Source organism: Ranitomeya variabilis, chromosome 4 (assembly GCF_051348905.1).
Source record: "Ranitomeya variabilis isolate aRanVar5 chromosome 4, aRanVar5.hap1, whole genome shotgun sequence".
NCBI classification, from domain to species: Eukaryota; Metazoa; Chordata; class Amphibia; order Anura; family Dendrobatidae; genus Ranitomeya; species Ranitomeya variabilis.
Window position 1 is genome coordinate 490,524,901 of NC_135235.1, and position 22,415 is coordinate 490,547,315.

Here is a 22,415-nt window from a genome sequence, read left to right on the forward strand (position 1 = left end):
GCTCTGAATGCATTTGAAGTGCAGTTGTCCAGTCTTAACAAACTATTAAATGACGACTGAGTGGCACATGTTGCTGATAGGTGATTGATTAACATTGTGCATTGTAGTTGTATAACTACCTTAAAGGGATATTCCCATGTCCAAGGTCCTATCCCAATATGTACTAGATGTAATAGTAATATTAGCAAATACCTTCAATTAGAAATGTATATTTTTTCTAATTTGGTATGGTTTATGTGCAGGCATTGCAGGACCATAGATATCCATGGTTACAACCACTAGCAACTAGCTTCCACTATATCAGCATAGCTCCCAACCATCCTGGATTCAGCAGGACTGTCCCGATTTCAGGGCTCAGTCACATGTTGTGTCACGTCAGAGCTTCTGCCCTGGATTCTATACTCACCTCTCCTCTACGAAGTCTTCATCAATCCATAGCTCTTCCTTCTCCGGTGGCAGGGCTGATCTCTGCTCAGTGAATAAATTAAATTGTATTATTCAGTTTTCTCCCCCCCTGTGATCGGGTCTCCCCAGAACTCATCTTGCATCTCTGTGTTCATAGGCTGTTGCACTTTCCAGGAGCCACAGCCCACAATGAAGTAACTAGGAGATTTGGTAATTGTGAGGACACAGCATTGTATCTTAATTAACCAGACTTTTAGCAAGTCAGGAGGAATAGACTGTTATCTATATGTTGACTTTCGAATTTATGTGTTTCTTTCTGGTTGGTCAAGAAAACAGACTTTTGCTTGTGTAAGCCTGTAATATTGTGTTGTAAGCTGACATTTGATGTAACATACTGTGCTCTAATTCTGGATGACTAGTGATGTTTGCTGATATATTAATTATACATTGTCCATGCCAGCCAGTTTGTTGGCATTCAAAACAGATGAGGAAAATGTATGCAAATAATTACGTAATCAAACAATGTGAGTTTGTCTTATCAGCATTCCTATACTTTACGTGTAAATACTGTTTGAAGGACACTTGTTAGCCATGAAAATAGGTTATATGTCTCTGCATGGGAGACATAGAAAGATAAAGATTCAGCCAAGACATCCATACATCAAAAGGAGCAGAGACAGAACAGCAGCCAATATATCATGGCTCCATCCTCAGGGACACAGATATATCATTTGACAGGATGCCAGATTAAGGGACCTCGGCCCCGGCTGGAAGAATATAGATCTGCTCGATTGACCATCGTGTGAATCCATGGATAAGTTTGGAGAAATCCAGGATTGGGACTCACCGGCTGCTTGGCTCCATGGAAAGGTTCGGAGGAGCCAGGTTGTGACCCTCCAGTCAACTAGCCTTGTACCTGAATGGAGTGTCATCTTCCTATGCTTGTCATTACCTCCTCTCTGTGTGCATGCCATGGGTAGGGTAATCAGCCCTGGAAGATCTGAAGTAACAGCTACTATTATCCCGGCGAGTCAGCAGAAGGGTAAGACTGTAATGTGCACCAACTTGGGTATTTTGCTGGCACTGTTTTATATGTTAATCACCTGTTTTGTGGTTCAATAAAGTTTTTCTACACTGTTTTACCTTCATCTTCTGTTGTCTGAGTAGTGTTAGGCCCACATTAAAGTAAGAGCGGGTGTTCAGTGGGACGATTCCTGGTTCATACAGTTCCAGCTCTCAGTTTATGGCAGTTCAGCCTGGCTGGGAATACTGCATCAGTGACCAGAGGTAACCTTGATGACCTCACCGCATGTCACTGAGGCGGCGCTTGCAGCAGTTCAGTCACCAGTGGTTCTCAGCCTGGACAGTCGCATCTTGTTAGCCTCCAGGTTGAAAACATTTTTCCCACAGACATGGATTATGGCATGGGACAGAACGAAGGATAAGTGAGGGATATTGTTTTTTTATTTTGGTTTTATTACAGGAGAACGAGTGCTTCAGTGAAATAGGGGTTAGGTGAGTATAACTGTGTTTGTTATTTTTAAATAAAAAAGTAAAAGTCTGTTTTGTTTTATTTCTTACAAAAGACTTTATTCTGGCTTTATTTACCGTACAACTATAGGATTAGTAATGCATAGGTGTCTCATAGATGCCTCTCCATTACTGAGCCGTGGGTTTGATGTCACCTGACAATACAAAGGTGACATCAACATCAACTCCACAAATATTAACCCCACTTGCCACCACTACAGGGCAACTTTTTGAGTTTACCAAACGGCCGCAATAAAACAGAGAGTAAAACATTTAATGGGGTCTGAATATTTTCCATAGCCACTGTATATATATATATATATATATATATATATATATATATATATATTGCACCCATAAATAAATATTATGAAAAACAAAACAATAAAAGTACACATATTTGGTATTGAACTAATATACTGAAATAATCCAGAGCAACCTCACCTATAAAACGTACTAGTCACTCTGTTAGTGAACACCGTAAAAAAAAAAAACCAAAACCAAAAAAAAAACAAGGCAAAAAACAACGTGGTATCATTATGCTGCTGAACAAAAAGTGGAAGAAAACATGACTAATAACACGAATGTAAATAAAAATGTTACCTCTGAAACCATCATCTTGCCCTGCAAAAAACAAGCCGCAATATACGGTAGCGCCATCAGATAAAAAATAAAAAAGTTATAGCTCTCAGAATAATGCGATGCAAAACTAATAATTTTTTCTATAAAGTAGTTTTTAATGTGTAAAAGTGCCAAAACATAAGAAAATATATAGATGTGGTATCCACTGTAATCATACTGACCCGAAGAATAAAGCTGCCTTATCAATTTTACCATACGCGGAATGACATAAACCCCCACAAAATAAACAATTTATGAATTGTTGGGTGTTGTTTATTCTGCCTCCCAAAAGTCAGAATAGATAGAGATCAAAAAATGCTATGAGCCCAAAAATGATACCAATAAAAACGTAAACTTGTCCCGCAAAAAACAAGACCACACATGACACTCTTGGCTGAAATATGAAAAAATTATAGTTCTTTAAATATGATGATGCAAAAATTAGTTTTTGAATAAAAAGCGTCTTTTAGTTTGTGACAGCAGCCAAACATACAAAATATAAATCTGGTATCGCTGTTATCGCACCCACCTGAAGAATAAAGTTGTCTAATCATTTATAACGCACGAGGAGCGGTGTAAAAAATAAATAAACCCAATTCTTTACCTGCTGTTGATTTGTTCATTCTGCCTACCAAAGATCACAGTAAGGCTCAGCGCATATTTATCCTTCGCTAAGCTCATACACAAGGGTTTTAGTGTAAATACCTGAAATATGTGATTCAGACGGAACCCCCGGCAGAAGATTCCTTATAATGAGGCAGATGGAGGCACTGTGGATGCTGTCTGACCTGTGATCCAATGGTCAACCCTGAACAGACACCAGACCAGACACCATAGTAACTCTGCTCTCTCATTATAGTGAATGGATCCCTTGGGGGGTTTCATCTAAATTAAATCACTTGGAGGATTAAAGAGAAACCCGATGTAAGTGCTTAGAGTAGAGCGCAGTATAAATGTGATCCAAAATGTTTTTTAAAATGTTCCTAATAAAATCTTCAACTCAATCCACAAAAAAATCAAGTCCCCACTCAGGTCCAACATCTGTTGACAGAAATATAGGGGACTTCCACGTTACTAGTAGTACAAAGGCTCTGGAAAAGTTAAATGGCCCTTGCCCCCCAAAAGAAATTCAGCAAATTCTGTGTTCCCAAATCAAAATGCCCCTCTCCTTTCTGAGCCCCACAATGTGTCTGAACTGCAAATAGCGTCCACATGTTTCGTATTTCTGTAGGGATGAGAGCCCACCAAATTGGATGCATGAGCTGAGCACAATGTATGGGCACTACAGTGGCAGTTTGCAATTTTCACTCCACTGCTGCTTGATTCTGGAATACAGCCATGCAGTCAAAATCGTCCCTACACCCATAGATAAATTCCCAAAGGGGTATAATTTCCAAAATGTGGTCACTTGAAGGAGAATTCGGCTATTCTAGCACTTAGGAACTCTTTATTTTGAGCCCGCAAACAATTGTAGGAAAATGTGTGCTCCAGGAGGCAAATAGCGCTTTGTTCCTCCTGAGTCTCACCGTATTCTGCACTCCAGGATGCCTCCTATATAACAGTACTGCTTTGCCAAAAGCGCTCCATCCCTCCCAAGTCTCACCATATGGCTAAGCAGTACTGTGCAGCCATAAATGGGGTATTTCTACATTTGGCAGAAATTGTGGGACAAATTTTGGTGCCATTTTTACCCGCATCCCAGTGTGAAAATGTAAAATCTTGGGCTAAAAGAAAATATGGATGGTAAAAATGTAATTATTTTTTTCTTTATTGCCAATTGGTCTAAAATTCTGTGTCTCACTTCTGGTGTCAATATGATCACTGCACCCCTAGGTGAATTCATTGAGAGGTGTAGCTTGTAAATTGGGGTCCCTTATGGGGGGTTTGGATAGCACAGCAGCCTTGCAGTGCTGGAGTCCTAGGTTCAAGCCCCACTAAGGACAACATCTGCAAAGAGTTTGTATGTTCTCTCCGTGTTTGAGTGGGTTTCCTCCCGTTACTCCGGTTTCCTCCCACATTCCAAAGACATACTGATAGGGAATTTAGATTGTGAGCCCCAATGGGGACAGCGATGATAATGTCTGTAAAGCGCTGCGGAATATGTTAGCGCTATATAAAAAATAAAGATTATTATTATTATTATTATTCTGGCACCTCATGGTCTCTGCCAATGTAACATGACACACTCAAACCAGTCCAGCAAAATGTGAACTCTAATATGGCGCTTCTTCCCTTCTGAGCTTTGCATTGTGCCTCAAAAGTCGTTTTCTACCACATATGGGGTCTTGGTGTACTCAGGAGAAATTGCACAATAAATGTTCGGGTCTATTTTCTCCTGCTATCCTTGTGAAAATAAATTAAGGCTAAAATAACATTTTTGTGTGAAAATGTTTTTTTTCACGGCTCTCAGTTATAAACTTCTGTAAAGGAGCTGGAGTTTCAAGGTGCTCACCAGACTTCTAGATACATCCCTTGAAGGGTCTAGCTTCCAAACTGTTGTCACTTGTGGGGGGATTTTCCCTGTTTAGGTACATCAGGGGCTCACCAAAGGAGACATGACACTGGCAGACCATTCCATCAAAGCCAAAACATCACTTCTTTTTTTCTGTGCCCCGCTATGAGCCCAAACAGTACCCCCAATTTTTCCTGCTACCCTTGTGAAAATGAAAAATTTGGGGCTAGAAAACATTTTTGTGGAATAAATTAGATTTTTTTTTATTTTTATGGCTCAATGTTATAAACTTCTGTGAAGCGCCTGGGAATTCAAGGTGCTCATCACACATCTAGATAAGTTCCTTAAGGGTTATAGTTGCCAAAATAATGTCACCTCTGAGGGGGTTTCTACTGTTTAAGCACATCAGGGGCTCTCAAAACGTGACATGGCATCTGCTAATTATTCTAGCAAATTTTGCATTCAAAAAGTCACATGGTGCTCCTTCCTTTTCAAGCCATGGTGTACTCGGGAAATTACACAACAAATTTTATGGTGCAATTTCTCCTGTTACCCTTTTGAAAATGAAAAATTTGGGGCTAAAAACATTTTTGTGGGGAAGATTTATTTTTTATTTTCACGGCTCAATGTTATAAACTTCTGTGAAGCACCTGGGGGTACAAGGTGCTCACCACAGATCCAGATAAATTCACTGAAGGGTCTTGTTTCCAAAATGGTGTCACTTATGGAGGGGTTTTCACTGTTTAGGCACTTCAGTGGCTTTCCAAAGGTGACATGGCATCCATTAATTATTCCAACAAATTTTGTATTCAAAAAGTGAAATGGCACTCCTTCCCTTCCAAGCCCTGCTGTGCTCTGCTCCCAAACAGTATTTTTCCCCTATATATGGGGTATCGGCGTACGCAGGAGAAATTGCACAACAAAACGTATGATGCAACTTCTCCTGTTACCCTTGTGAAAATGAAAAACCTGGGTGTCATGCTGCTGCAGTGCAGCATAGATCAAGTTTGGAAAACCACTTAGCCCCATACAATTGGTTATAGAGATCAGGAATGAGTGGGAGAGGGTAGGTATTTCTCACCGTAATTTTATTTAGTTCCCAGAAATCGAGGCACGAGCGTAAACCACCATTTTTTTCTTGGCAAAAAAGAATCCCGCAGCCACAGGTGAGACAGAGGGATGGATGTGACCTTTGCGTAGACTATTAGAGATATAGTTTTTCATAGCAGTACGTTCCGGGCAAGAAAGATTGTACAAACGGGCTTTGGGCAATTTAGCACCCGGAATAAGATTAATGGTACAATCATAAGGACGATGGGGTGGTAAAACCTCAGCCTCTTTTTCGGAGAACACATCCCCAAAGTCCTTTAGGTACTCCAGAATACCCTCCGGACTAATGGCAGACACAGAAACAGCAGAAAGACAGCCATTGGAACAATTAGGACCCATTTAACAATATCATGAGATCCCCAGTCTATAACAGGATTATGGCTCTGCAACCATTGGAACCCCAACACCAGTCCTGCAGGAAGATTATTCATAACATAACATGAAATTCGTTCCTGGTGCAAGGAACCCACCTTGAGGAGGAACTCCTCAGAGACAAACTTAAGGACATTTTGAGCCAACGGTGTCTTATCAATGACAACGATATGGATGGGAGTCCCTAGCCAAACTGTCCCTAACTTTAACTTGGACACCAGACTAGAGTCAATGAAGTTCATGGAAGCCCCACAGTCCACAAATGCTGAAGTGAATGCAAAACCACCTCCATAACACAGTTCCACCTCTAACAAAACTTTTTGAAATGATGAAAATGGTACCTGAGAGTCTGGATGACCTCCTGGACTATCAACCAGCAGCTTGTTACTCAATGGACAAGAGAGGCAGTCCTTCTTCCAATGTCACGGATCTCCACAGTAAAAACATAATTTCCCATCATGTTGTCGTTTCCTCTTTTTGTCCTTGAAGTTTGTGGCACCAACTTCCATAGTCTTCTTGAATGACATCACCTCAGACTTGACAGGCAATACAGGAATCTCACGCTGGATAATTCCCCTTTTCCGTAACCTCCGGTCCATATGAATGGCCTTGGTCATGGCCACCTCCAGGGAACTGGAAGGCATATGAAGGGCCAGCACATCCTTGAGAGGATCAGAAAGTCCTTGCTCAAACTGGCATCTCAGAGCAGAGTCACCCCAAGACACCACAACAGACCACCACCTAAACTCAGAACAATACTGTTCAGCAGTGAGTTCATTCTGGGAGAGACCCATGATCATGTCCTCTGCTACCCTGACCCGGTCTGGTTCATCATAAATCAGTCCCAAAGAATATGTCCATAGACACACGTTCAGGGGCAGAAGCAGGTAGAGAGAAAGCCCATGACAGAGGTCCCTCCCGCAGTAAGGAAATTATTATCCCCACCCACTGACTCTCATCTCCAGAAGATAGGGGTCTAAGAGAAAAAAAAAAGCTTGCAACTCTCTTTAAAAGTATGGAATCTCTCCCTCTCCCCGGAGAAGGTATCTGTGAGCTTGACTGTAGGTTCCGGAGAGTGAAATGTAACATCAGTGTTAGTGTGGTGACCATAGCCTATCAGTATGTGGTCAGTATTTTAAATCAGTATTTGTAAGCCAAAACCAGGAGTGGAACAAACAGAGGGGAAAGCTATAATAGAAACATGTCGAAAAGTCTGTATTTTTGAACCACTCCTGGTTTTGGCTAACAAATACTGATGTGAAATACTTACCAAATACTGATAGTGTGACCGTAGCCTCATAGTGCTTACAGTCAGTCTGCAAGATTTAACCGTGTCAGAAAGCTCTCTTTGCAGGTGGTTATGAGACAAGGCCAAGGCCCTCTGTTCCACAAAAAGGTCTTGTGTCAACACTGTCAAACTGTCTATTTGATCCGCCAAGGTATGGAGCGGATCCATAGCAGACAGAGCAGAGAAAAAAAATGCAGAAATCCCTTTAAATGTATATGGTCAGCTATAATGTCATGCTGCTGAAGTGCAGCATAGCACAACCTCCACCAGAGGGAGCTTGAGAGGGAAGTGAGACTGCATACACAGAGAAACACCACAGAGCAGCAGCACAGGCGCCACCAAGTGGCGAGAGAATGGTCAGACAAGCTGAGTAAAAAAATAGAAGCAGAAGTACCAAAAGTATTAGCAATACACATGGTCAGAAACAAGCCAGGGGTTTCCTCAATGGTCAGAAGCGGAAAAGACCGAAGGCAGAAGCGAGTCCGAATACGAGCCGAGTCCAAAAACCAGAGAATCAAACCAGCAAACAGGGAAACAAAGGTAAAAGGGCAGACAGAGGGAGTAAACAGACACGGGGCAAGTCAGGGATCACAGCAGGACAAATCAAGGGCTACCAGAGTCAGATACACACGCTGAAGGCAGAACTATAGCTGAAACCGGCAGCAGGATGTATTGAAGCTAAATAGCAAACCTGAACCCAGAGTGAGGCAGATCAAAGTTAACCCTTGACATGATCCGCCCAGAAAAAGGGCAGACAGGATTAAACCCTGGAACGGATCATGACACTGGGGCTAGAAAACATTTCTGTGGGGAAAATGTGACTTTTTTTATTTTCACGGCTTAACTTTATAATCTGTGAAACACCTGGGGGTTCAAGGTGCTTACCACACATCTAGATAAGTTCCCTGAGGAGTCTATTTTCCAAAATAGTGTTACTTGTGGGCTGTTTCTACTAATTAGTCACATCAATGCCTCTCCAAATGCAGCATTACATCTGCTAATTATTCCAGCAAAAAGTCAAATGCAACTACTTCCTTTCCGAGCCCTAGCATGGTTTTTGTCCCACATATGATGTATGGGTATGCTCAGGAGAAATTGTACAACAAATTTGGGGTTCCATTTTTTTCCTGTTACCTTTGCGAAAATAAAAAAATTTGGATCTAAATTAAAATTTTTATGACTAAAAGTTATATGTTCATATTTTCTTTCCACATTACAAAAATTTCTGTGAAGCACCTGATGGGTTAATAAACTTCTTGAATGCTGTTTTGAGCACCTTCGGGGTTGCAGTTTTTAGAATGGTGTCACTTTGGGGCATTTTCTACCATATAGGCCCCTTGAAGACACTTCAAATGTGATGCGGTCCATAAAAAAATGGTTTGTAAATTTTGTTGTGAAAATGATAAATTGCTGGCCAGATTTTAACCCTTATAACTTTCTAACAAAAAAAAGTTAAAAAATTATGCTGATATAAAGCAGACATGTGGGAAATGTTATTTATTAATGTTAATGTTATTTATTAACACCTTCTTGGTGAGACGCTTCTAGCACATGTTACGCTGGCTGCCTCCATCCCCTGAAGTGCAGCTCACATCGTCCTGCCACAGGTTCAGTCGCCAACTCCACCCCTTCATTGACCTCCTGGGCCTTTTCTAATTGCTAACTGTGCCACAGCTATCAGCTGACGGGGTGCCTCCAATCTCATCCCCTCAAGAACCATGCGCTTTGTTATACAGTTCCTGCTGATGCAAATCTTTCCACTTACTCTTGTCCTACAATTTTTGACCAGTAGATGGCAGTAATGACTTGCAAGCACTATGCTATGCATTAACTGTGGAAATCATCCATTTGTCAATCTCATTACAATACAATCACTGTTTTCTCTGTTGCAGATGTAGCAGTGCTAGGAATGTTAGGCCTTGTATAACCCCGCCCACACCTCTGATTGGCTGCTTTCTGTGTACACTGTGCATTGACAGAAAGCTGCTATTTAGTTGTGGGGGTGGGGTTTCACAGAGCAAAAGAATAGGAGGCATGAGACACCTAGTCCTCTAGTGATAATCTGCTGCTGATAAACTGCTGGTTTTATTGAATCACACACACCACACCTAATAATATCCATGCATATAGGCCATGAAGCATATATCAGAAAAACACCAAATAGTAGGCTTCACACTAGGCAATTGAATATGAATAATTTTATTGAATACAAGAAAACATCTTTATAGTAGCAGTAAGGGCATACTTCCAAGTACAGGAACATGGAGGGCTATGCAAACAGGGATTACCATTATTATAGCAGTATCATGATACAGACATAAAAAATGACCATGTGATAAAGTCACTGTGCCAGTAATCGCATGTAATACCGCTAAATAGCAACATACATAGATATAAACAGAAGAAAGTAATGGTATAGTTACCTATGGAAAACACTGCAGGACGGCCCACCAACACCCGACGCGCGTTTCGCACCGAAATGCTTCGTCTGGGGGATCACACACAGCCTAATAACTGATCTGTCGCTGGGATCAGGCTCTCTGCCCCACATCATGCTGCTCTGATATTATGTAGCAAAAACCTGTTGACAGATTCCCTTTAAAGAGGTTGTCCACTTCCAGGACAACCCCTTTTTACACTAAATGGTTGGCCGCCATAAAACAATAAAGCCTAAACTTTCATCCCGTGCTGGCGCTGTTTCCACAGTGTCAGCACTCGCCAGGGCTGTGATGCGGCGTTGTGACATGCAGGGCTGTGATGCGGCGTTGTGACATGCGGGGCTGTGATGCGGCATTGTGACATGCAGGGCTGTGATGCAGTGTTGTGACACGTGATGCCCAGTCAGCACTGGTATCACAGTCTCCACCTTCAGACAAAGTGAACATTAAGAAGCCAGAGATCAGCCGCTGCACAGACATCCTCTTCATGTTCATTTTTTTCTGAAGGTGGAGACAATGATGCCAGTGCTGATTGGGCGCCGGCGTTACATATTATTCCACCACATCACAGCCCCGAGACTGCGAGTGCTGACACCGCTGGAACGGAGCCAGCACGGGAGGTCAGTATAGGCTTTAATATTTTATCGGGGCCAAACATTTAGTTTAAGAAGGGGTTGTCCTTGTAGTGGACAACCCCTTTAAGCATGTACAGCACATGTGATTAACACAGAAAATTTGATTTACTACTAATGATTGTATTTATTATTATTCATTTAAAATTGAAATCTTTTTAGACTTTTAATGCAATGAATGAAATAATAAATTGAAAAAGCCCAGTGGCTCTCCTTTTCTTAGTCACTGTCCATGGTGCTGAAACTTTTCTACTTATTTGTCTGTTTACAGCTTTAACAGCATGTTAGTATGTAAAAAATGTGATATTGTAAAAAAAAATGCAAGCGTATAATCCAGTTTGTGTTTTATGGTTATATGGTATCTACCCTGAGCAGTCATCTGGGCAGACACACTTCATAAAATTGTAATGACATGCAGGTTGTAGTCACTCCCATTGTGGTATGATTAATGGGGTAGAGTGGGTTCAACTACATTGAAAATCTCTCCCATGTGCAGCGAAACCTGTTGTACTTCATCAGCGCGCACATGAGATTTCCTGATTGAATCTAATGACATTGGAGCTCACTGTAAAGGCAGTATGCACATTAAGTTTCCAAGCTCAATGTAGTGGTGGCCGTGGTTGCATTTATTTTCTTTTTAATGGAGGATATAATGGGCCTGCATCTATTACAAGAAGGGTGACAAATATATATAGATATTTATTTATTGTAGTGGTTAAGGTGCACAACCAGCAATGTGGGAGACTGGGGTTCAAATCCTGACTCTGCCCTGTTGGAAATAATATAACAGTATTGGTCCTTGGGAAAGACTACTAACACTATAATGCCTACCTCAAAAAACATGCGAGTGCCACAAACAAAGAGAGTCAGGCCGGCTCGGACGTCAACCGGATTAACAAGGTCCACGTCAGATGTCGAGGAACTAGGATAACCTGATGATAAATGGGCTACTGGAACAAACCATACATGGACGAGGCAAGAGAACCTGGATCTGATGAAATGCTATTATAACAGCAGATGAAATGAGAGAGGATATATGAAGCGTATGAGGAAACTAACACTTGCATGTCCACTGTCTGAGAAACAACTAGTCACTCAACATTTCAATATCATAAAGAGAAAGCTATTATCACAACTTGAGATGGATCAGCTGCACTGCAGATCCACCCCACATAAAGACCTGAAAGAACAACATGTGCAACCCCCTGAAGATCCTGATGCAATCCTGCAACTAAAAAGCACTGCAGCTAATCTGAAACAGAAGATTTTAGATAAACTAAATACCATCAGTACCAGAGATGGAATGCCAAGGCTCAGCAAAGAAACACCACCTGACAGTATGCTAGATGATGGCAGTAGGACACTTGCATCTGGAGCGCCCCCACTGTCGCAGGGCCGAGGGGTACCCGGTACCGGGCCTCTCTGTCTCGGTTCTGGGATTGTCACGGTGGCTAGACCCGGTCCGTGACCCTGCTAAGGGGCGTCCAATGAAAGTTGTGATGGTGCAGGTCGCAATGAATAACGAGGACACAGGGTTGCAGTCTCTTTACCTCTTTACTGAAGGTTTTGAGATACTCAATCCAGAGCACTGTTAACAGGGCTGGCTGAGAGCGGCCAGTCCAAAGGCACATCCGGAGTTCCCTTAGCAGGTGGGAATCAGTGTCTACCTTTTTGTGCCTGTGGGTTGTAGTACTTCCCTGCTGAGCACCCCGGGATAGTCCTCACAACTGTTGTGTCTGTCTCTGATGTTCATTCTCTCCGTCCCCCAGATGATATGGCTAGGACGCACCTGTATGACAGGGTAGGCCTGGAGTTCTTCCGGGACCCTAGTGTCGCCCCTCTCCCACAGCTGCCTCTGTTGTCTGCTTGGGTGTTTAAGTGAGACAGCCAACCTATAATTGGCTGTCCTGCCGTTGGTTTGAAGTAATGCTTAGAGTCTCTTACTTTCTCGGCGTTCCGGCCACCGACTTTGCGCCTCAGAAGGATGTTGCCTCGATCTTACAGCACGACTCCTTCTGGTCCTATCACGTCTTTGCTGTATTCCCGTTTCTCACTCCTTCACAATAAACCTCGCTTCTTGTCCTTTCTTAGGAGACTGCCGCTGTAAGCACAGGCACGGCTCCGTAACGTTCTTTCCTGTTCACGAGGGCTCTGCCAGGATCCCACCCCTGACAGGTCCTCTCTCGAGCTCGTCCCAGCTACTTTCTCACTGACTTCCTGTCCAACCCCCAGTTTTACCCAAGTGTGAGGAGTGGTCTAATAGATAGAACCACCCCCCTGGTGGCCGGAGTGTGAAGTGTATTGTGGGTGTGTGTTACCTGGTCAGGTGAACTCCTTTAGTGTAATCAGACGTACCATCACTCCCCTTAGTGGCAGAGCAACAGTACTGCAACGACCAGGACTCTGGGGTGCTGCACTCCCCCCTGGTTAAATCCAGTACTCCTGGACTGGGAAAAGAAAAACAACATTACATGTTAGCAGGAAACACACAAAACTTTGAAACACTATAAACAAGTAAATGCTATGAACCAGTAACTATATAACAATGCTTCCCTTTATGGGAGGTGAGGACACTTGAACGTTACACAAATCTTTGGTCATGCACAGTTTATGACTCCCAGTCCAGTGGTTGAAACAGCGGGGACCCCGGGTAAACAAAGGGGTCCCCTTTTGGAAGTTTTTGGAGCAATTCACTGTCCATTACTCCGTTGTCCATTCTTAAACCTGTAACAAAAGATATGCACACAAACATTTTCAACTAAATAGCAGCCCTCATTAATACCTCCAAGTTTTGTAGCGGAGTGGAGTTTGATTCTTGGTGCTGCGTGTCGATCTCCGCAGTGCAGGGGTTGCTATTGGCCTAACAGGGCCCGCTATGCTTGTTACCGCTGGTGTAGTGCACTGTCTTCTAGCTAATCTTCTAGTGAGTCTGGGTAGCACTGGCATGCTGGAGCTCTCAGGGCTGCTGCTACCAACAGTGGGTATGGCAGATTCGCCGATAGCAGAGGGAGGACTTGCCGGTTCAACGGTTGGCATGGCATCTTCAGGTAGGATCTGCTGAGATTGCGGGCCTGGATGATCTGGCACCACAATTAGTTCTGGTGGGTTCGGTTGACGGAACGTTAGGACAGGTACCACTATGGCCTGATTTATCTGAGTCCAGGACTGGGGAAAATCACCAAGAACAGTGTGTATCATCTTCTCCTCTTCTACAGGTGGGGAGGTTCCTGGAGCCGTTTCCCTCTCTCTCAACTTATCAGGGCAGACTTTAAGGTGGTCCCTGGATATCGCCGTCGAGGTCTCCCCTCTATCCTTGCTGATGAGACAGTCCTTCGTGTTGTCGAAATCGGATGGCAGGATGGTATACGGTTCCACTTCCCATTGGTCATCAAGTTTGTGTAGTCTCCTCTTTCATTTGAGTACTTGCTCACCAGGTGACAAGGGAATCGCAGGAGCATGCTGGTTGTAGTCTCTTTCTTGTTTCTGTCTGGCCTGAGCGAGACTTCTTTCCACGTATTCCTGTACTTTGCGGTATCTTCGCTGCCTTTCTGCATCCCAATCTGCATCCGGCGAGGTATCTTTGGGGATTAGGACCCCCATGTCCAGATCAACGGGTAACTTGCTAGATCTTCCTCGCATCAGGTATGCTGGAGTGCAGTTGGTGGAATTCACTGGGATGTGATTGTATATGTCCACCAAGTCAGGCAACTTTGTTGGCCACAGGTTCCGTTCCTCTACGGGCAAGGTCTTCAGTAAGTCGATCACCACTTGGTTCATCTTTTCCCACATCCCGTTGGTTTGGGGATGGTACGGTGTGGTCCTGATCTTCTTACACCCGTACAGATTGCAGAACTCTTGGAACACCTCTGCTTCGAATGCTGGTCCCCGATCGGTCAGTACCTTCTCCGGGTACCCATGGGGCCTACAAAAGTACTGCTGGAAGGCCTTGGCGGCTGTCCTGGCCGTTAGATCCTTGACAGGTACAACCACCAAAAATCTGGAGTAGTGATCTACGATGGTAAGAGCGTAGATATAGCCTGACCGACTAGGTGTCAGCTTCACATGATCCAGCGCGACCAGTTCGAGCGGCCGTTTGGTGATGATGGGCTGCAAGGGAGCCCGTTGGCTGTCACGGTCCTTCCTGCGTAGGCTACATGGACCGCACTCCCGACACCACTTCTCAATGGCTCTCTTCATGCCAATCCAATAGAACCTCCCTCGGAGTAGCCTCTTCAGCTTCCTCCATCCGAAGTGTCCGGCTCCATCGTGGTAGGCTCCCAGAACCATGGGCGCATCTCGCCTTGGCACCACTATCTGCCATACCAATTCATGAGTACGTGGGTCGATGCTCCTCCGGCACAGCTTACCATCGTGAATAAACAGTTTGCTTCTCCCCTTCCACAGATGTTGTGTCTTTTGTGGATCATCCGGGCCGGGATGCAACCCTGCCTGCGTCAAGAGCTCTTTCACCTGAAGGACCGTGGGGTCACCATCCTGGGTCTCCGCCCATCTGTGATGGGGCAGGGGATTTAGCGTGGTGTTGTGAAATTGGATTTTGGGCTCCCCCGGTGGCCACTGGTGGAATTGAACTGGTGTGCATCATCCTCTCTGTTCACCTGTTTCCATCAGGATGTGGGAGTCGCTATTTAGCCTTGCTCCTCTGTCACTTCCATGCCGGTCAACATTGTAATCAGAAGCCTTTCTGTGCATGTTCCTGCTGCTAGACAACTCCCAGCTAAGTTGGACTTAGTCCTTGTTTGTTTTTGCATTTTGTTCCAGTTCACAGCTGTAGTTTCGTTTCTGTGTCTGGAAAGCTCTTGTGATCTGAAATTGCCACTCTGATGTTATGAGTTAACACTAGAGTCTTAAAGTAATTTCAGGATGGTATTTTGATAGGGTTTTCAGCTGACCATGAAAGTGCCCTTTCTGTCTTCCTGCTATCTAGTAAGCGGACCTCAATTTTGCTAAACCTATTTTCATACTACGTTTGTCATTTCATCTAAAATCACCGCCAATATTTGTGGGGGCCTCTGTCTGCCTTTTGGGGAAATTTCTCTAGAGGTGAGCCAGGACTATATTTTCCTCTGCCAGGATTAGTTAGTCCTCCGGCCGGCGCTGGGCGTCTAGGGATAAAACGCAGGCTACGCTACCCGGCTACTGTTAGTTGTGCGGCAGGTTTAGTTCATGGTCAGTTTAGTTTCCATCCTTCCAAGAGCTAGTTCTTATGTTTGCTGGGCTATGTTCTCTTGCCATTGAGAACCATAACAGTTTGACCGGCCTAAAAGGGTTAAATTAATTGACAGAGAAAGGAGAGAAAAGAGAAGTCTGCTGAAGATTTTTTTTTTTTTTTTTCTCAGTTCTGAGTGTGCTTGTAATTGAATCTCTTGCAAGTCTGCCTATATTGCAGCCTTTCTCTCTCTCTCTCCTTCTAATCCTGGAATGGCTCTGTGTTCACCTGTTTAAAATGGATATTCAGAGTTTAGCTGCAGGTTTGAATAATCTCACCACGAAAGTTCAAAACTTACAAGATTTTGTTGTTCATGTTCCTATATCTGAACCTAGAATTCCTTTGCCTGAATTTTTCTCGGGGAATAGATCTTGCTTTCAAAATTTCAAAAATAATTGCAAGTTGTTTTTGTCCCTGAAATCTCACTCTGCTGGAGATCCTGCTCAGCAGGTCAGGATTGTGATTTCTTTGCTCCGGGGCGACCCTCAGGATTGGGCTTTTGCATTGGCTCCAGGGGATCCTGCGTTGCTCAATGTGGATGCGTTTTTTCTGGCCTTGGGGTTGCTTTATGAGGAACCTCAGTTAGAACTTCAGGCGGAAAAGGCCTTGATGTCCCTATCTCAGGGGCAAGACGAAGCTGAAATATACTGCCAGAAATTCCGTAAATGGGCTGTGCTTACTCAGTGGAATGAGTGCGCCCTGGCGGCGAATTTCAGAGAGGGTCTCTCTGATGCCATTAAGGATGTTATGGTGGGGTTCCCTGTGCCTGCGGGTCTGAATGAGTCCATGACAATGGCTATCCAGATCGATAGGCGTCTGCGGGAGCGCAAACCTGTGCACCATTTGGCGGTGTCTACTGAGAAGACGCCAGAGAATATGCAATGTGATAGAATTCTGTCCAGAAGTGAACGGCAGAATTTTAGACGAAAAAATGGGTTGTGCTTCTATTGCGGTGATTCAACTCATGTTATATCAGCATGCTCTAAGCGTACTAAGAAGCTTGATAAGTCTGTTTCAATTGGCACTTTACAGTCTAAGTTTATTCTATCTGTGACCCTGATTTGTTCTTTATCATCTATTACCGCGGATGCCTATGTCGACTCTGGCGCCGCTTTGAGTCTTATGGATTGGTCCTTTGCCAAACGCTGTGGGTATGATTTGGAGCCTCTTGAAACTCCTATACCCCTGAAGGGGATTGACTCCACCCCATTGGCTAGCAATAAACCACAATACTGGACACAAGTAACTATGCGGATTAATCCGGATCACCAGGAGATTATTCGCTTTCTTGTGCTGTATAACCTACATGATGTGTTGGTGCTTGGATTGCCATGGCTGCAATCTCATAACCCAGTCCTTGACTGGAAAGCTATGTCTGTGTTAAGCTGGGGATGTAAGGGGACGCATGGGGACGTACCTGTGGTTTCCATTTCATCATCTATTCCCTCTGAGATTCCTGAATTCTTGACTGAATATCGTGACGTTTTTGAAGAACCTAAGCTTGGTTCATTACCTCCGCACCGGGAGTGCGATTGTGCCATAGATTTGATTCCGGGTAGTAAATACCCTAAGGGTCGTTTATTTAATCTGTCTGTGCCTGAACATGCTGCTATGCGAGAATATATAAAGGAGTCCTTGGAAAAGGGACATATTCGTCCTTCGTCATCTCCCTTAGGAGCCGGTTTTTTCTTTGTGGCTAAGAAAGATGGCTCTTTGAGGCCGTGCATTGATTATCGGCTTTTGAATAAAATCACGGTTAAATATCAATATCCGTTGCCACTGCTGACTGATTTGTTTGCTCGCATAAAGGGGGCCAAGTGGTTCTCTAAGATAGATCTTCGTGGGGCGTATAATTTGGTGCGAATTAAGCAGGGGGATGAGTGGAAAACCGCATTTAATACGCCCGAGGGCCACTTTGAGTATTTGGTGATGCCTTTTGGTCTTTCAAATGCCCCTTCAGTCTTTCAGTCCTTTATGCATGACATTTTCCGTGATTATTTGGATAAATTTATGATTGTGTATCTGGATGATATTTTGATTTTTTCGGATGACTGGGACTCTCGTGTCCAGCAGGTCAGGAGGGTTTTTCAGGTTTTGCGGTCTAATTCCTTGTGTGTGAAGGGTTCTAAGTGCGTTTTTGGGGTTCAAAAGATTTCCTTTTTGGGATATATTTTTTCCCCCTCTTCCATCGAGATGGATCCTGTCAAGGTTCAGGCTATTTGTGATTGGACGCAACCCTCTTCTCTTAAGAGTCTTCAGAAATTTTTGGGCTTTGCTAACTTTTATCGTCGATTTATTGCTGGTTTTTCTGATGTTGTTAAACCATTGACTGATTTGACTAAGAAGGGTGCTGATGTTGCTGATTGGTCCCCTGCTGCTGTGGAGGCCTTTCGGGAGCTTAAGCGCCGCTTTTCTTCCGCCCCTGTGTTGCGTCAGCCTGATGTTGCTCTTCCTTTTCAGGTTGAGGTCGACGCTTCTGAAATCGGAGCTGGGGCGGTTTTGTCGCAGAGAAGTTCCGATTGCTCCGTGATGAGACCTTGTGCTTTTTTCTCGCGTAAATTTTCGCCCGCCGAGCGGAATTATGATGTTGGGAATCGGGAGCTTTTGGCCATGAAGTGGGCTTTTGAGGAGTGGCGTCATTGGCTTGAGGGGGCTAGACATCAGGTGGTGGTATTGACTGACCACAAAAATCTAATTTATCTTGAGTCCGCCAGACGCCTGAATCCTAGACAGGCGCGCTGGTCGTTGTTTTTCTCTCGGTTTAATTTTGTGGTGTCCTACCTGCCGGGTTCTAAGAATGTTAAGGCGGATGCCCTTTCTAGGAGTTTTGAGCCTGACTCCCCTGGTAATTCTGAACCTACAGGTATCCTTAAGGATGGAGTGATATTGTCTGCCGTTTCTCCAGACCTGCGGCGGGCCTTGCAGGAGTTTCAGGCGGATAGACCGGATCGTTGCCCACCTGGTAGACTGTTTGTTCCTGATGATTGGACCAGTAAAGTCATTTCTGAGGTTCATTCTTCTGCGTTGGCAGGTCATCCTGGAATCTTTGGTACCAGGGATTTGGTGGCAAGGTCCTTCTGGTGGCCTTCCCTGTCTCGAGATGTGCGAGGCTTCGTGCAGTCTTGTGACGTTTGTGCTCGGGCCAAGCCTTGTTGTTCTCGGGCTAGTGGATTGTTGTTGCCCTTGCCTATCCCGAAGAGGCCCTGGACGCACATCTCGATGGATTTTATTTCGGATCTTCCTGTTTCTCAGAAGATGTCTGTCATCTGGGTGGTGTGTGATCGTTTCTCTAAGATGGTCCATTTGGTTCCCCTGCCTAAGTTGCCTTCTTCTTCCGAGTTGGTTCCTCTGTTTTTTCAAAATGTGGTCCGTTTGCATGGTATTCCGGAGAATATCGTTTCTGACAGAGGTACCCAATTCGTGTCTAGATTTTGGCGAGCATTCTGTGCTAGGATGGGCATAGATTTGTCTTTCTCGTCTGCTTTCCATCCTCAGACTAATGGCCAGACCGAGCGGACGAATCAGACCTTGGAGACATATTTGAGGTGTTTTGTGTCTGCAGATCAGGATGATTGGGTTGCTTTTTTGCCTTTAGCGGAGTTTGCCCTCAATAATCGGGCCAGCTCTGCCACCTTGGTGTCTCCCTTTTTCTGTAATTCGGGGTTTCATCCTCGATTTTCTTCTGGTCAGGTGGAATCTTCGGATTGTCCTGGAGTGGATGCTGTGGTGGAGAGGTTGCATCAGATTTGGGGGCAGGTAGTGGACAATTTGAAGTTGTCCCAGGAGAAGACTCAGCTTTTTGCCAACCGCCGGCGTCGGGTTGGTCCTCGGCTTTGTGTTGGGGACTTGGTGTGGTTGTCTTCTCGTTTTGTCCCTATGAGGGTTTCTTCTCCCAAGTTTAAGCCTCGGTTCATCGGCCCGTACAAGATATTGGAGATTCTTAACCCTGTGTCCTTCCGTTTGGACCTCCCTGCATCTTTTTCTATTCATAATGTTTATCATCGGTCATTATTGCGCAGGTATGAGGTACCGGTTGTGCCTTCCGTTGAGCCTCCTGCTCCGGTGTTGGTTGAGGGCGAGTTGGAGTACGTTGTGGAAAAAATCTTGGACTCCCGTGTTTCCAGACGGAAACTCCAGTATCTGGTCAAATGGAAGGGATACGGTCAGGAGGATAATTCTTGGGTGACTGCCTCTGATGTTCATGCCTCCGATTTGGTCCGTGCCTTTCATAGGGCTCATCCTGATCGCCCTGGTGGTTCTGGTGAGGGTTCGGTGCCCCCTCCTTGAGGGGGGGGTACTGTTGTGAAATTGGATTTTGGGCTCCCCCGGTGGCCACTGGTGGAATTGAACTGGTGTGCATCATCCTCTCTGTTCACCTGTTTCCATCAGGATGTGGGAGTCGCTATTTAGCCTTGCTCCTCTGTCACTTCCATGCCGGTCAACATTGTAATCAGAAGCCTTTCTGTGCATGTTCCTGCTGCTAGACAACTCCCAGCTAAGTTGGACTTAGTCCTTGTTTGTTTTTGCATTTTGTTCCAGTTCACAGCTGTAGTTTCGTTTCTGTGTCTGGAAAGCTCTTGTGATCTGAAATTGCCACTCTGATGTTATGAGTTAATACTAGAGTCTTAAAGTAATTTCAGGATGGTATTTTGATAGGGTTTTCAGCTGACCATGAAAGTGCCCTTTCTGTCTTCCTGCTATCTAGTAAGCGGACCTCAATTTTGCTAAACCTATTTTCATACTACGTTTGTCATTTCATCTAAAATCACCGCCAATATTTGTGGGGGCCTCTGTCTGCCTTTCGGGGAAATTTCTCTAGAGGTGAGCCAGGACTATATTTTCCTCTGCCAGGATTAGTTAGTCCTCCGGCCGGCGCTGGGCGTCTAGGGATAAAACGCAGGCTACGCTACCCGGCTACTGTTAGTTGTGCGGCAGGTTTAGTTCATGGTCAGTTTAGTTTCCATCCTTCCAAGAGCTAGTTCTTATGTTTGCTGGGCTATGTTCTCTTGCCATTGAGAACCATAACAGCGTGGCATCCTGTTGGTTCTTGTGCCTGTTCTTCACATGATGGGAGTACTGAGCGGCTTTGGGGCGATGGAATGCGGGCAGCTCTACCTCTTCAAGTGCCTCCGGGTCCTCCCCCGTTTCTGGCAAATTAGGCATCCGGGACAAGGCATCGGCATTCGCATTCTTGCGTCCTGCCCGGTACTTGATGGTGAAGTCGTAGTTGGACAGCCGGGCCATCCACCGCTGTTCCAAGGCCCCGAGTTTGGCTGTATCCAAGTGCGTCAGCGGATTGTTATCCGTGAAGACGGTGAATTTCGCCGAGGCCAAATAGTGTTTGAACCTCTCTGTCACTGCCCAGACGATGGCAAGGAATTCCAGCTTAAAGGAACTGTAGTTGTCAGGGTTCCTTTCCGTGGGACGAAGCTTCCTGCTGGCGTAAGCGATTACCCTCTCCTTGCCTTTCTGGACCTGGGACAGCACGGCCCCCAATCCTACATTGCTGGCATCCGTATACAGCACAAACGGTTGGTCATATTCAGTGTAGGCCAGTACCTCTTCTCCCGTCAGTGCCGACTTCAAGCAAGTGAAGGATCCTTCCAGCCCCTCGTTCCAATCAAACAGGGTGTTCTTCCCCTTGATCTTCTTTGATTGGCCCACCAACAGGTCTTGCAATGGCGCGGCCTTCTTGGTGAAGTCCTTAATGAACCTCCGGTAATAGCCTACCAGCCCGAGGAACTGCCGGACTTCGTGGAGGTTGCTGGGCTTTGGCCAGTCCTGGATCACCGTAACCTTGTCGGGGTCTGGGGCCACTCCTTCAGCACTCACCACATGGCCCAGGTACTGCACTTTGGGTTTCAGCAGATGGCATTTGGACGGTTTCATTTTTAGGCCAAAGTTGGACAGGGCTTCAAACACCTCAGCCAGGTGCTTCAGATGGTCTTCGTAGGTCTTAGAGAAGACAATGACATCATCCAGATACAGCAGTACGGTTTCAAAGTTCTTGTGCCCCAGACAGCACTCCATCATCCTCTGGAACGTCCCCGGGGCATTGCACAATCCGAAGGGCATGTAGTTGAATTCGCAGAGACCCATCGGTGTCATGAAGGCCGTCTTCTCTTTGTCCGCCTCCGCCATGGGAACCTGCCAGTACCCACTGGTGAGATCTAAGGTAGAGAAGTAGTTAGCAGATTTTAAGGCAGCCAGAGACTCCTCTATCCTGGGGAATGGGTATGCATCCTTATGTGTAATGCGATTCAACTGCCCGTAATCAACACACATCCTCATTGTGCCATCTTTCTTTTTAACAAGGACTAATGGAGCTGCCCAGGGGCTA